The following is a 15,315-nucleotide window of genomic DNA, read 5'->3' as shown; positions in this document are numbered from 1 at the left end:
GTGCGTGTGCGTGAGAAGATAAAAGTTTTAATTAAATAATTAACAGGAATCGTACGTATTTTGCGTATATATGCATCTGCATTGCCCACTTGTTGCCCGAAGAATGGAGAGTGGTTGGGAGAGGGGGAATCTGAGGTTGATAGCCGCTGGGCCATAAATAAATACCCACACATTGTTTGCTCTTCTTGACCAGGCCAACAAAAGGTAGCCAACAATTAGATAGAAGCCAAAGATAGTCGTAGACCCTCCCAAACTTGTGTGTGGCAGGGCCGTAGTTTAATTATTCATTCAAAAGCGATAGGTTATCTTATAATTGAAATGGGCTTAAACTGAGCAGGCTTAAAGCCACATGCACTCGCCACTCCACTCAACGCTTCCAGAGTGTCTTTCATGGAAACTGGAATTACTACCAATATCTGGAGAACCTCTTGTGCTTATACTTATACCCTACCCTGCCCTTCCCATGCCGATTCCACTACATTTCTGGCTAAAACCCCAACCAAACATCGTGGAAATTCCCACATTTTGCGCTGAATAGTTTGTTGCCAGTGCCACCAAGCGAACCGCCGATGAGCCAGAACCGCAGTGCATCATTATCGTTATCCCCATCATTATCATCCTGGGGATGTGCATCATCCTGGTTTCGGCCAGGACCCGGCATTCGCAACTGTTTTCGCTTCGTTTTGGCGGTTGTCGTGGAATTTGCGGTCCGTTGATATGCGTAATAATGCAATAAATACAAATTAAACATGCTTGAGTGCAATTATGCAAATTGATGGAGTTTATAGGGCACGACGCGAAACCCCGACACCGACGCAACGGCTCTGACACGGCAGCGGGAGCGGGAGTGGCAGCGGGAGCGGCAGCAGCAGCCCCCCATAACGGATTACAAAACGATTTCAGGGCACTAATCTCTTGTAATGAACACAAATATGTAGAACACGGCGATAATCGCTCATGTACATTTAACAATAAAGTGCTTACGAGTGTAACCCCGGACACGAAGCGGACAGCAGACATGCCAGCCAGGCCCCAGGCCGCAGGCTCCCGGTCCAGGCGTCCAGTCGTCCAGGCCCAGCGATAGACAATGAGATAGAGGCCCACTAATCGCAGTGTCCTTTGCAAATACAATTTTCCTCCACCGTTCGCTGTCCGCTGTGGGGTGTCCAGTGTCCAGTGTCCGGTGTCCGCTGTCACGTTATATTTAACGTTTATCTATAAACATTTTCGATTTAGTCGACGGCTGTTTTCCAGCGACAAGCGACCAGAGCGACTCTGCGACTAAACAAATACTCGTGCAAGTCTCAAGTTTTATGTCCGTGTCCTGTGTCAGCGGCAGCTGTTGGTCCTTGCGCCACTGGACAGGCTATTTCTTCTTAAATTTCTATAATTGCTTGTGATTTGTTGGCCACGAACGTGCCCGGGCAACTGCAATTTGTTCGCACACACACACACAACGTGGAGCTCTCCTTTCCTATAGCATATACGTACATTTATATATATATCTTCCCGTATAGATTTTGCCATATATTTTTATTTGTCTCACGCTTTCAATAATTGCCAGCATTACACGTGGCCCTAATAAATTAGTCCTGTTCTGGGGCTTACAACTAAACCGTTGAATAAACGACAAACTTCTCGAAAGCTTTCGCACTGTCCGGCAGTCACGGCAGTCCAGGCAGTTATTTTCCAACGTCAATCATACGCCCCGTGGTGCTGCGATTGAGCTAACGATTATTGTCTCGTCTCTCGTTTGATATGGCATTTAACTGGAATGGATAGAACCATTCGCCATTCAGCCTTCACCATTGCAGGCATTGTTCATTTTAATTACGATTTTTACGGGTATTTGCATAAAGCATTTACCATGCGTCCTCGCAGCTGTGTCCCGTGTCCCATGTTCCACGTCCTGTGGCAGAGCTGGGCCCCACATTAAAACTCAACCGCAATGACTAAAATTATGCATTGCCGAAATGTAAAATGATGCCACACATCAATATGCATGTCGTTTTTCCCCGTCTTTTTTTGGGTTTTCCCTCTCTAGCATCTATATTTCCCAATATGAAACAAAAATCAAAATGAAAATGAAAATGAAAATGATGCGGAAATGGCCATACATAATGGCTGGAATCTCCCTCTCTGTGTGTGTGGGGAGTGTCACTGCGACTGCAGCGGATATTGAGCGGATTTCAGCTACATATGTGACGGCGCGGAATGATTGAAGCCATTGTCAAAATATCACATCGCATGAGGGAGAGTACCGGCGGATATTGGATGCGGGAATGCTTGATGGCTCTTCACAATTGATAGAAGTCCGAGCAACTAAACTTGGCCTTTAAATGCTGCCTGCCGTCTATCCATCTGCCATCCAACTATAATTGATAGTTCCTCCCACTTATACTGCCGCATAAAGTACAGTTTATGCTGCAATTAACGTGAATAGAACCATTCACCTCCACAATACCGGCGACGACCTATTTAAACATCTTCCAGGGCTTTTTCTATTGCATTTCGAGTATGCTCCTCGGATTCTAAGAGGTTTTGCGCTTAATAGCACATTAACTCATCAGAGCAACCGCAATTTCCCCACAGCCCCTGATTCACACCCCCTTTTGCACACCCTCTGTGCACCCCCTCTGTGCACGTGTGTGCGTGAGTGTGTTTCACACTTCAGCCCCGAATCATACAACATTTTAACAGCTGTCAGTTTTATGGCGCGTGACTTTTACGACAGCTGACTGTTGTGCTGCGGAAGGTACAAGGAGGAGCTCTCGGCGATTTTCGGAAATCGGTTTTAATTGCCAACTAAAACAAAATGGCTACAGCGACACCAGCACCAACACAAACAGCAATAGTACAGTACAACTACTACAACTACTACAGCCATAACAATCAGCAGTACGGCAAAAAGTAAGCGTATTTTTTGGCTACAAAAACGCATAAAACTCGACTGGAGAATGGCATTGGAGATCGCATAAAAATAGTTTTATTTTAATGTGCCAGCAACAAAATTTGTGCCACGTTATTGATGTTGTTCGAGTGCTGCTGCATTTTATTACATTTTACACACTAACTCAGGCACAAGCAAACACATGCACAGAATACTCATTATACTAGGTAGGAGTGTAGTTGGTTTAGCCGGGTATAGCCGGGTACGGGTACGTTGTGTGTGTCAAAAATATTTGCAACAGGTAGAAGGATGTCACAGCCAGCCACCGTAGCTGTCATACATTTTAAAATTACAAACTGCAATCTGAAAATTATTTTCAAACCTTTATATATTTTTTACTTAAAAAATTCAAAATAATATTTAAAGAAAAATTTGTATTTAAAAGTTAGAAAATATCCTTTATTTTTGATTTGTTCAACAAAAATAAAAATTAATTATTAATATATTTTTTTAAAATTTAAAAATTTATTTAAATTTGTTTTCAGTCAAGTGGTGTATTCGAAAATTATAAATTAAAAATATTCTCAATCTATAATTCAACAATACCTTTCATCAAATTTACTTTAAGAACGAATATTAAGGATTATACTATTTTCGATTATACCATATTCCAATTTTTCTTGTAAATTCGATTGAAGCTCTATGTGTAGTATTTCCTGGCAAGTAAAATACAAATACAAAACAAATAAAAATATCAGCAAAATACTACAAATATTTGTTGGTAATTTTATGATCTGATTTTATAATATTTAAAAATTGTTTCTAACATAGATAATATATAATATATCAAATATAAAATGACGAACAAAATAAGAATTGTTATGCATTCCATATTGGCGTGACATACATATTTCCTTCACACTGATATATTTAATCAAAAATTTGCATTCATACCTTTTAATATTTAGGATAGTAAAGGACTCTTTGAAATGCTTTTGTGGGCCGCAATGAAACAAATGCTCATCAGAGGTATTTCCTTCTCGTTGGGACTCCCCCATTAAAGGGTACCCCCTAGTCCCTACGTCGTCTACTTTGCCAGTTATTTTAATATGCAACAAACAGCAAGTTGATTGGTTTTGCCTTGCCTCTCTCTCCCGCTCCGTGCCCCTTCGACTCGCTCAATATTAAATGCGTAGAGCGATTTTGAAAATTTTGCTGCCATTGCAAGAAGTTTTCCGAAAACTTTTTAAATGCATTTGCCTTTGCATTTATTTTGCAATCAGGCGACCCCTTGCAGCCCCTTCCCGCTTTCCACCGCGCCTTCCGCGTTGCCGGCGCGACATGCGAGAATAATAAAAGTTTCTTAGCAATTTTCCACAGCGGCGTAAAAACAAAAAAGGATGCTTCTGCTACACTCCGATTCCGATTGTGGTGTGGGCATGTCTGTTTCGTTAATGACTTTGTGATAATTGAGAACACACATACCGAAAGACGCCAGTACGTGTACGCGTACGAGTACGAGTAACAGTGTGGAATATACATATCTTTACTGGTGAGATAATATTAGCCTTTCTAGTCGGCAGGGTATTGTCGTGGCCTTCTTGGGCGCGCTTTCTTCCTGCACCTACATTGCAGTGCATGCTCTGCAGATGGCTGTTACTTTCCTGCTGTGGAAACAACTTTAATATTATTATCAATTTTCTCACAAGCTGCAGAAAATTGCATGCAATTTCCCCAGCAGCAGAGAAACCGCTTACCCGCCTGCCGCAGACAGAGCATAGAGCATACAAAGGGTGGAAAATACAACAGCACATTTGGTGGACGGCATAAGTTATAGCTTAACCGCAGGTAATTAAATACCATGCAGCATGTAGCAAGAGGTGCAACAGGAACAGAAGCAGAAGCGGCTCCCGGAAGAGGCACAGAATCGGGAAGAGGACTTACAGGATATGCACTCTCAAATTTCGCTTATCCCCCCCCGTTCAAATGTTGCATTCTGATAATGAGCGGCTCTCCAGGTCCTGTAGCTGTTGTTTGGCTGCGGTTAACATGCCCCGCCGTTTGCTGCCTCCTAATTAGTATTTCATGAAACTCTATAATTAATTCACCCAAGGAATTTCTCTCTCTGTCTCTCTCCCTCTTTGGAACACAACAAAACACACACAACAAGTCGGTCAGAGAGTTAGAGGGCAGAGCTCAAGTGTATTACACAACACTTTGTCCATTTTTATTTCCAATACATTGGGTTTTTTGGGGCAGGATGCCATGCCATTTCCCCAAAAGTAAAGGAAAATAAACTACACCAAAGGAATTTGCCACACAATCAACTGCTGAATCGAATTCGAAACCTTGTTCGGCCACTAAATTTTCAAGTGTCAAACTAATGGCCTAAGAAATACTTTATAGCTAAAATCTTAAACAATATAAAATCCGTATAAAACGCATTTCCAAAGGCACAATTCAATAAAATATCCATTGTCCTCGGTGCTCAGCTGTAGGATGTATCCCTGTCTCTTGTAGATGTAACTACATACAATATCTATAGCTGTGCTGCAGTTGAATCTGTATCTGTAGCTGTAGCTGTCGCTGTAGCTGGTGCTGTATTTGTATCTGTTTCTGTTTCTGTATGTGCACGCATCATTCATCCGGCGGCCATATTGAGGCAACATATCCGGCGACAGGATGCCAAGACAAGAAAATTTCATGCTATGCTTTGTACGTTTCCGCATCGGTCTTCCTTACCCAACCGCATCCCACTTTACACCCCATTCCCCCACTTTAGTGTCCATTCCCTCTGCTACCCCTCCTGCGACCCTTTTCGACCCCACTCCTCTCTTGGCTCTGGTTGTTGACTGCCTCTGCTTATATTTTATTTCATGCCAACAGCACTGTTTAATTACACACAAAAGACAGCAGAGAGACAGAGAGAGAGCGAGAAGGAGAGAGAGAGAGAGAGAGATGCACACATAGATGTGCCATGTTAGCCTGCCACAGATACACACCTACACAGGCAGACATAGACATCCTTCTTTCGCTTTGTATTTGTCTGTGTATCTGTGTGTGCATCAGGTAATGGCTGCCCTTGCTCGCATGCAATTTATATTTTCTGCTGTTGCTGTCGCTTCTCATGAGCCTCGATCTGGCTCCTCTCGCACTGGGTCTATCTCAGAGTCTGGGTCTGGGTCTGGGTCCTAGCTCCTGTGCCGTCATCTAGCTGCTGCTTCTGGCCAATGTCCTTCCTACTGTTGGCCCTCCTCCTCATCCCATTCATCTGTCTTCTTTCTTTTGGCCTTCTCTCGCCCCGCCGCACTGCAATTAAGTTCGACTGTAAAACAAAGGCATGTTGTTTGATATCAACCAACTCCCATCTTCTCGTGTTCTCCTTCTACACTTTTTCCTCCTTTTCCTCCTTTTCCTCTTTCAACTAATTTCTCAATTGTTATTTTTATGAGAAACAATTTTACAACATTAGAGAGACTCTGCGATGCTCCACAAATAATTGCAATGTGTACTCTGTATGTGTGAGTATACATATATGTTTGTATGTCCACTCGTACGTGATAATAACTGATTAAGGACCACGTTGACATATAGTGAGAGATTATGGTTTGCTTTGTGTCATAATAAATTGGATTTCTGTGGCTCGGAATGAGTCGAACATGAAAGGGTCGAGACAATGTCCGTCTTGATGGGTTGGTTCACGAACTTTAAGAGAATATTGAACTCCGAAGACGGCTGGTTAATATTGAACTCCATGGCTGACAGCTGCCTGTTGTACAATATACTCGTATACATACATACGTCTACATCTCTTAACAGCCTCTCTCGCTCATGTGCGCATAAATAATTACGAGTATTCCCATATTAATGGTGTTTTAATACTCATTCTTTCCATTTGTTTTTTCTTGGGCACTCGCTGTCAATGAAATTCATTGAAATTATTTATCTGATTCTTAACAATTGCATCATAAATTTTATTAAAGAAAGAAAGAACTCTTTGCCGTACAATTTATCATCCTGTAATTGATAATGGCAGTGCCTAGGACTATGCCGCCATGTTGATTAATTATCGCAATGACAACAGCAACAGCAACAGCAACACCAACGCCAGCATCAGCAAAAACAACACCAGCAACAATAGCAACAATGCAAAGTTATCGCTGCAAAAATATTTTTCAAAATTTCAACGCCGAGCATGATTTATGTTTAAGCCTTGGCCTGGAACCCAGATAGGGATGGCAAGGAATGGGCCTGGGAGAATGGCATCGCGGAGAATGGGACCGGGGAGAATGGAGAATGAATCCCCGGGAATGGCTAAAAGCATTGAAAGGTCTTCCCACAGTTTTTGCTCTTTGATTCCTTCACTGTTGCTGTTTGTTTAATTAAAAACGCAAAACTTTTGCGGTTCACAGCCAAATTAAATTATGTTCAATTTAACTTTATGGCTCGCTTCTGGTTTCTTCTTTTCCTTTTCCTTTTCCTCTGCCTCTTCCTCTTTCTATTCCTCATGTTGGAGGAATGTTTTTCCCGGAGCAGTGGGAAAACAATTTTGCATTTGCAATAAGTACGAGTATTGAGTGTGACCCGACCTGAATTTGTAAAAGTTTTCAATTTCACGAGCCATACAAATTACAGTCCCTGCCCCATGCCCCATACCCCTGCCACTGCCACTGCCACTGCCCGAAAGAAATGCTCATCAAATGTGTCGAAGGCGAAACAATGGCGCAAATTTACCGCAGGACTTGACTCTGGTTTTATGGTCTCAGTTTGTTGAGTTGCTGACAACGCGGCGTATGCGCAATTTCTGACAAGTCGCCCTTTGTAGGAAGTTTCTTTTGACATTGTTTCAAGGCTTTCTGCTTCCTCAGAGGGGAATGGAACTAAGGGCTAAATGAAAGCGGGAAGCTGGATGGAGACTGAGAGCCAAAAACCGAGAACCGAGAACCGAGAACTGGCACAACATTCTGCATGAAGTGTTTGTTAAAAAGTTGACGCCCAGGCCCAGGCCCAGGCTCAGGCTCAGGCCAGCGGTTTTTGGCTCCACTAAGTGCCTCAGTTATTTGATGGAAATGATTGACATTCATCCCACACACATAGCCCGGAATAGGGCTGGCTGTAAGTTTGTCGAACTAAAACTACCAGTACGACTGGCATTGTCAGCTAGTTTGGTTTGTTGCCAACTTAGCTCTGAACAGAGCAGGGAGTGCAAAAGTCAAACCAAAGTTTTGGTTTCTGGTTTAGCTGCAGGTAGCACTCGTCATTGAGCGGAAACTAAGTCCAAGAATGTTTAGCCAGAAGGTTCTTCTTCCATCAGAGTTGATTGACAATGCCCAGGGAAATTACGAGCACGAATACCTTATGAAAGCTTGAATACCTGAATAACTGAATGTCTGAATGCCAAGAGATATAGATAGAAATATACTTTTTTATGGCAGGCCCTTGACATGAAGTAACTTTTGCCAGTGAGCGAGTGCCCTCTTGACCTGAAGCATTAATAACTCATTCCGAACTCCACTCTCCGTCGTACAATAGTTAAATTTTTGCTACTTTTACTGATTGCCGGGCACTTAAAACTACCACAAAATGGCCGCCACTCACGTGTAATTGCACACAAATGCTAATAATGCGCAACCGATAACAGCCACCAGCCACCAGCCACCAGCCACAGCCACCAGCCGCCAGCCGCCAGCCACTGGCTCTGCCACAACGGGGGCGAGAGCTGGCCAATTGAAATGGCAAAAATCGAGCAGTCATTCCGGGCATTCGATTCGAAGCAGGACTGCCTCCCACCTTTCCACCTACCCACCTATCGCGCCCTCCCTCCTTCGTAGCCATGGCATGGCATGGACCTGGCGCCCGCACCCGCACCCGCACCCGCACTGTGTAAACGTATATGGCAAGGCAAACGTTTATTTATAAATCATTTTATTGTCGGATTTTATTTGCAGTTGGACGACCGTTGAGCGTCCGAGTCGGGAGTTTCTATGCCAATAAGCAGCTTACCGGAAGTTGTAATGCTGTAAATTTAGATTTCCGGCCGCAAGTGCAGCGCCAGCTTCTCCAAGCTACGAGTCTTATGGTTTGGCAACATTTGTAGCACCCCACAGCATCAAAAAAAAAAATATGAGTGTAAGAGCGAGAGCGAGAGAGAAACGAAAAGTTTTCCCACAATTTCATTGAATGCAGTCCCCAGAATGGGGCCCTACCCACGTTTAGGGCTATTTTTGTATAAGGTAAGCAAAAAGTTTTAGTTTGCCAAAACCGAAAAACCCAAAAGCAAATCCAAAGCCAAAGCCAATGGAAAACCGCAACTCAAGCGAAACCTGTGACCAATCTCTGGCTGCACAAAAATATTCCCCGGACTAATAAATGAAAGAGAATAGGAAGAGGATGAATGCCGTCTGGGTAATTGGCCAAGACCACCAAAGCTGATTGTCCACAGTCTGGAGTTACTCGTATTGTCGTCATCTGTCCATTAATCACGTTCTAATGTCGAGCAGCACCAGCACTAGCACCAGCAGCAGCACCACCATTCTAGCTGCCTGTCAGAGCACACTAATGATCTGTGCTTTACACATGTACCCCCGTTGTATGGCCTATAGATGAACTATCTACGTTATCCATGCCACTGGATATCCTATACCCTCCACCTCCGCCTCCACCTCCGTCTCCTCCTCCACTAGCCCTCATCGCCCCCATCCTGGTCAACGTCTACTGCGCTCTACGTTCCACTTAACAGACGTGTTTCATCTTTCTCGACTCTCTGTCTATGGCTCTCCTCCGAGTCGGGTCCTGTGCTGGTCTTTCCTCCTGATAGAAGCTATGGTTCTGGCTCTGGATCTGGTGCTGCCTCTGGTTGCTGCTGCAACGTTTTTTATCGATAAAGTGCAATCAATTTTTACAAATGGGATTATTTTCCCAGGTCCCTTTTCCCCTCTTTCCACCCACTGCCAGTGACTGCTTTCACTACTGCCCCCCCTTTCCACTACTGCCACTGCCGCAAACGAATTGTAATTTGTTTTCCCATGCATTTGTTATTGTTCTCCGACTGTCTCCATGTTCCTCTGTCACTTGCACCACCTCTCTCTCTCCCACTCCCTCCACCATCACCATCTACCTCTGACTGTGGCAGTGTCTGTGTCCGTGTCGTAGTGTCGCAGGAGTCTTAGTGAAGTCGCCGCATTATCTTATATCTGCTACTACATATGTACCCCCCAACGTCCCCCCCCCCCACAAACTGCCACACGGGGCAGGTGGATGTGGAAGTGGAAGTGCATGCGCTTCTCCACCTCCTGCTCTGCACTCTGGCAATGCAAAGCAGCTTTCGATAGAGATTTATGCTTGTTGGTAGTTTTGCTCATAAAAATGCATTTTTATTGCTTTGGCTGCGCTGCTTTTTGGTCTCTCCCAGTCTCCCACTCTCCCACTACCACTACCAGTCCCACTTCCACTTCCACTCTACACTTTTCACTCTCTCCATTCCTCTCTGTCTTCCTCTATATTCTCTTTTTCTCTGTGGCTTTTGAATATTGAGTTAGGTTTTCAGTTACTGCGCCAAAAGGTATGCAGCAGTTTCGGCCCGCTTTGTGGCGGTGGTCGCCTTGTCGCCATCGCCTCGTAAAAACTGTAATCAGGCAAAATAAATAGCGCCATAAAATAAGTTTCTATCTTTTATTGCCCAGCCCCAGTCCGAGAACCAGAACCAGCTACAGCTTCGGCTTCAGCTTCAGCCGCATAAAAATTAAGCAAAAGGAATGACGACAAATAAAAATAACTTACTTAACTTTTATTCCATCCCGTTCGTACAATTTGCGCCTAATGGCAATGCAATGTTAATGGATTTTTAATACTTTCCCTGCCTGTAGGTAATTTTATTTAATTCTTTTTGCCGGATTTTGGCAATAAATTTCAGCGGATGGGCTTCCCAATGCGTAATAAAGGTGTACATTAATTTGCGGATCCGCATTGGATCCCCATTGAGACCTATATTAAATTGTCCTAGAAATCTGCTTCATCGTTTATCCAAAAGCTTTCAATAATATAGGATATGGATTTAATGGGAATGGAAAACTCCATTTCTTGTCTCTTGAATCTGTTCTTAAATTATCCTTACAATCTCCTCCATCTTGTCTCCTGAATCTCCTGCATCTTCATCTGATGCCGAGTCAGCGCTCCATCTAAATAATAGCTAAAAATCAATTGATATCTATTTTATCAATGCAGTTGCAGCTAAATTGCATTTATGGCTTTGCGCTTTTATTTAATTTTGCACATGCAATTTGCCCCTGTCCCAGCCCCACACCCTCCCCGGGGGATAGTCAGAGCATAGTCGACTTCACCTACGCACACAACTGAAAACTGAAAGAGAAATCCTTTCAAAAATTTTTCTATACAAAAGCCACCGCTCGCTGCACAAATGAAGCAACATTTTCTCTCAAGAAAATGCGATTTGTGCGCTTTTGAATGCAAGAGACGTACAGCCATGCCACACGGTCCCAGCCGATCCCACCCATGCCACGGCCCCCACTCCCCACAGAGACGCTTATCCTTTGATGATGAAAACTGCGCTGGCAAGCGAAAAACTTTGCAACCTAAAGGCGGCAGCTAATAAAGAGGCGTGGCTGGATTTCCCTCGTTCACTCACTCTCTCTCTCTCTCTCTCTCTCTCTCTCTCTCTCTCTCCTCCGCAATCTCAGCCATATCCCCCTCTCTTTTTGTCCGACTGCTGACCGAGCACAATTGAAATATTTTAAATTTCGTAATAAAAATTTAATCCAGACAAGAATTTGTTGAAAGCCAACAAAAATTATTGACTGGCTTAGAAGGCCAAAAATCCCTGTCAAAAAATAGACAAATCATTTCTGTAGATTTTATTTCGAATGATATATGAACTGAATTTCCATAAATATTGAAAGGTATTTAAATTAGTTGGGAAAATACCTTCCTTTTTTGATTGGTTTAATGGCTTAAGTGGCTTAAACATTTCACATAAACCAGATAGAATAGATATTTTGTATTAATTTGATAAAAAGAAACGGAATTTCAATCTGTGGATTATGTATGATTTGTATAGAAAATACAAATATATAAGCCTCTCAGATATTTTTTCTTACAATCTTCTCCTGAAGGTCAGGGTGAAGCGCACTCGAAGAAAATCCGTGCCACGAACTCGAAAGTAAATGAAGGTTTTGCCCGCTCGGACTCTGATATTTTCAGCATGTGGTCGGCATAAAGTTTTACAAGTTTAATTATGCAGACAGCCAGCTGAATGCAGACAATGAAGGACGTCGTCCAGGTCGAGGTCCATGTCCATGTCCATGGCCAGGTCTTGGTCTGCGTCCAGGCGGCTCTTCCGTAGATGGCCAATTAAAAATTGTAAATTTATATATATACTATATATAGAGTACTTCGGGCGGATCCAACAAAAGATGAAATCCCTGCCCTGATGTGCGCTCCTTAAAATAAATTTCGTAATTTATGAAAGTGTTAATTGCATTCAGTACCATGGCGCTGGCGATGACGATGACGATGACGTTGACGGGTACGATGATGCAACAAAAGGGGAGATTCCTTCTCATTAACAGCACAAACCGTGGGCAAATTAAAGGCCTCTCAGCCTATTTTCGCTGTCATCGGGCTCCTTCTTCCGGGCCGCATCCCCTTGCTTTTCACATACAATTAAAAAGTCAACACCTTACATTGAACTCGCACACACACACACACATACATATAAAGGGGCTAATGGCTTGGGGGCGAACCACCTTCGTGAGGGACACCTTTCCAAGGAAACAAAAAAGTAGCACGCTGTGAAAATTTTCACAGTAATTAGCAAAGTTTTACGCCTAAAAACAAAGGACATCCGCTGCTCTTTTTTTGTATGTGTCTGGTGGGGGGCTCTAATGAAAGACGACCCTCCTCCACCCAAGTAAATGATAGCCTAAATATGTATAGTGGGTCCCAGTCCCGGTCCCAGCATCGCCATCGCCATCACCAACACCATCGGCAGCATAATCCAATTAATTCTAAAGAACTTTTGGGGGGAGATATATTTGCATAGCTTTGATATGAGTGGCTCAGAGGGATACGTGCAAGAATACGAGCATGTGGGATAATCACAGCCATTTCAGAGTTTTACAATATTTCGCCCTGAAAGTCACTCAGTCAAAATGATTTTTTTTCAAAAGTCACTCAGTCAAAATGATTGCCTAGATGGAAATGAATTCATTCCATTGTACCAATGCGAATACGAATACGAGTACTGACAGAGGCAGAGGCAAAGGCAGAAGCACTTGAAAAGTATTATTCATTCAGTGAGGCGACACCTCTGGCAATATTTCAATTATATGTATAAGGCAGCTCGCACTTTCGCCGCTACGCTTCAAAGCCACAACTTTCAGAATGAATAAATTGCTCAGCAGCCGACAAAAGGACACGGCACACAAAAAAATCTCCTGGCCCACACAAGTATGCAATGAAATTCATTTATTTACGCCTACGATCCTGCAAACACAACAAAAGCCCACAAAAAAATGCCAGAATATAACAAATTAGCATTGAAATGGATACCAAAATGAAATGGCAACGAATTTTTCATACAATCGGTAAGTTTTTATCGCCCTGGACTTGAGTCCAGGTGTGTCCTGCCACAGGACCCTCCATCAGAGGGCAACCATCACAAATCAGAGAGAATGTTTATGCATGCGGCCAACAGACCAGAGCAGACCAGAGCAGAGCTGAGCAGAGCAGAGAAAAATTTCATAAAAATTAAATTGTGCATTCGTGCATATTTGTACGCTGGAATTATGACACAATATGCGACGACGCTGTAATAAATGTTGAGGGCAGACAAAGAACAGTCAAGAGCTGTGCAGCACAGTGCCAGTATGCAGGGTAGAAATATGGATAGGAACGGTGGACTCGCAGAATGCGTTGCCAGTTGCCATGGCAGGCTAAAAACCAACTCTGGCAAAACAATTTATACACGTGCAAGCTGCAAAAGGTGCAGACGAGCTCATAAATTGCCCCAGCTCCAGCTCCAGCCCCAGCCCCAGATGATGGGGATGCTACAAATGGGACTGAGAATAGGTTCCGTTCCCCTTAAAGCCTTTAAGGTCTGAAGTCGTTTGCAGCTCCATCTCCCGCTTGCGCGCTTGGCGTCTGTTTTGTGGGTTTTGCTCATGCAAATGATCAAAATAATTACATGTGGCGCAGCGTTTTTTTCGCTCGTTCTCCTCTCCTCTCCAGTCTTCTCGTGTTTTTTTTTCCTTTTTCCGCTCGCACACAAAAGACAAGCGCAGTTGCAACTTCAAAATGATGAAAATGAGTTTTCTTTACAAACAAAATTAAAAGTAAAAGGAAGGAGGAAGGAGAGAAAATTGCACACCAAATTCAACGATGTGCAAAGTTATTTTTCACAAGTGCTTTGCAGCCTTCCCAGCAGAACCCATCGCACCCGTCCTACACTCCCACACTCCCACACTCCGACCACCTCTTTTCCATTGCACTGTCGCCTGCATGTGGATGTGGCCATGTGGTTGTGTGGATTTCCGTTAACTTATGGTTAGCACTGTGTGTGTGTTGGCCCCGTCCTCCGCTCAGTCCCGCCCTGGCCCGCTTTACCCAGCATATTCCTATTTTTATGCTGTGCAAATGACAGCAATTTTTCATAGGGCAAAGCGCTTGCAAAACTCCCCTTAGTACCCAGACTACAGATCCTTCTCTATCACTCCCACCCTCCCAGCGCTGCTACACTCTCCCGCTGGTGTTCTCCCTGCGAGGTGCCAAGTGACAATAATTTTGTCTTTCCATCCGGAGAGCGGCTGAGCGACACAAGCCAGACCCATGGCAGTCCTCTGTCGAGGCTTTTGTTTCGCTGTCACTGCCTAATTGCCAAGATTTTGCTCTGCTTGGTAGACCGAATAACCCCAGCTCAACTTCGAAGCCCCAGACCCAAACCCCAAACCCCAAAACCCAAGCCCAGCCTTAAAGAGCAACTGCACTTCATATATATTACACATACGCTCTGTGGCAGGGCGTCAGGAATTCAAATTAGATGCATGGATAATCTGTAACCGTAAATTAGTATAAGCTCTGCTAGATCTTTCCATTACCCCTGCAATCCATCGTTACCAATTGGAAATCAACTACCATTAAGCTACTTCAGTTTATACGAAAGAATACGATTTTCCCCTGCTTATCCAGACAGATCGTTGAACCCCAACTAAATGCAAGAACACATCACATTAAAGCTTCAACTACGGGGCCAACCAACACCAGCACCAGCACCAGTACCAGTACGAGTATTTTTATGGAATCATCAAAATCAGACGCACGACAAGGACAAGTCGAACGCTTAAACCGTTCTCATACAAACTACTCATAACTGTTTGGGTTGCTGTGAAAATATCAATAAAGAAAACTAATGA

This window comes from Drosophila persimilis, unplaced genomic scaffold (assembly GCF_003286085.1).
Source record: "Drosophila persimilis strain 14011-0111.01,24,50 unplaced genomic scaffold, DperRS2 tig00000686-arrow-arrow-pilon, whole genome shotgun sequence".
In the NCBI taxonomy this organism is placed as follows: domain Eukaryota; kingdom Metazoa; phylum Arthropoda; class Insecta; order Diptera; family Drosophilidae; genus Drosophila; species Drosophila persimilis.
This window is presented reverse-complemented; position numbering follows the sequence as displayed.